Raw genomic sequence first — 1,719 nt, forward strand, 5'->3', positions numbered from 1 at the left:
CCGCCCGCTCCCAGGGGCCCACAGCGCCCCCGGGCGGCCAAGGCTGAAGCGCTGCCTCTCCAAGGGCCCCCGCGGGAGGGGCTTCCCGCTGACTCGCACCCGGCTGGCCTTGTAGGTGGGGGAGCCAGTCAGTATGCCAAGAGTCAGCGCCACTTGATCGCCCGTTTGAAGCCTTTTCTTCTCTCCCCTATTACTCTTTGCAGAGGATTAGTATTGTTGTAAAGCCTGAGAAGTACATCTGCGTCTAACTTAGCGCGATATTATCATCATCATCATAGATTGTATCAGCCCTCTCCCACCAGCAGAGGCTTGTACCTGACGTCCTCCAGCCCAGCCCGGGTCCTGGCACTCCCAGTAGTGGAATGACTGACTGACTGACTGAATGAATAGATGGACGGATGGATGACATGTAACTTTTGTAAAGAGCTAGGTGAGTGAGTTGGGGCAGGCTTGACTGTAGATTCCAGAGCCTGCAACACCCTTGTGCATGTGCACACACATGTGTGGCAGCTGCAGGAGTACCCAGCAGGCTTGGCACACCCCTACACTAGGACACACACACGTGTGTGTGTGTGTAACACCAGGTAGTGTGTCCCACAGGAAATCATTAGTACTCCTCTCACCCAGGCCCCAGCCTCTCTTAGTCCCTGCACCCTAGATGTCTGCAGGATGCTCTCACACACACACACACCCTCTAGTCCTCTGCTCTTGCACCCCACCCAGCACTGACACCGCTGGCAACATCTTTCTCCTCTTTCAAGTCCTGGTCTCAGAGAGAAGGGGCTCCGTGGGACAGCACTATTAGAGCCCCCCACTCTCAGCCCCTGCAGCCTGGACGATGGTTAAACCCACTTCCAGGAGTCTGGGAAAGTAGGAAATGTCAGTACCACCACCCGCATTGGTGAGGCTGGAATCCAGCCCTCTCCTGTAGGGCGGCACTCGTGTGCTCTTGCTGGCCGAAGGGGCCCAGGAGGATGCAATGCTGGACTCCTCGCCAGTGGTAAGTGCTCAGAGCTGTATTTTTTTTTTTAACATCTTTATTGGGGTATAATTGCTTTACAGTGGTGTGTTAGTTTCTGCTTTATAACAAAGTGAATCCGTTATACATATACATATGTTCCCATAGCTCTTCCCTCTTGCATCTCCCTCCCACCCTCCCTACCCCATCCCTCTAGGTGGCCACAAAGCACCGAGCTGATGTCCCTGTGCTATGCGGCTGCTTCCCACTAGCTATCTACCTTACGTTTGGTAGTGTATATGCGTCCATGCCTCTCTCTCGCTTTGTCACAGCTCACCCTTCCCCCTCCCCATATCCTCAAGTCCGTTCTCCAGTAGATCTAGTCTGTCATACAGAGTGAAGTAAGTCAGAAAGAGAAAGACAAATACTGTATGCTAACACATATATATGGAATTTAAGAAAAAAAAATGTCATGGAGAACCTAAGGGTAAGACAGGAATAAAGACACAGACCTACTGGAGATCAGAGCTGTGTGCAGAGCCACAAGATGAACGCGGTGGCCTTCCTTGACAGTCATCTTTACTCAAATATTTGGGGCCTCTACCACCATTTTTAATGGAAACTAATGCAAACACGTTATGGAAAAGATTGCAAAATTTATATGCGCTTTCAAAGATAACAGGAGGGATTTCAAAGGTATTTCATTCTTGAGACAAATGCTTCAGGTTCTTCCCCAACTCAGTGCAGGTTCCCTCTCCACT

The sequence above is a fragment of the Grampus griseus genome (assembly GCF_964374135.1).
Source record: "Grampus griseus genome assembly, chromosome: 16".
In the NCBI taxonomy this organism is placed as follows: Eukaryota; Metazoa; Chordata; class Mammalia; order Artiodactyla; family Delphinidae; genus Grampus; species Grampus griseus.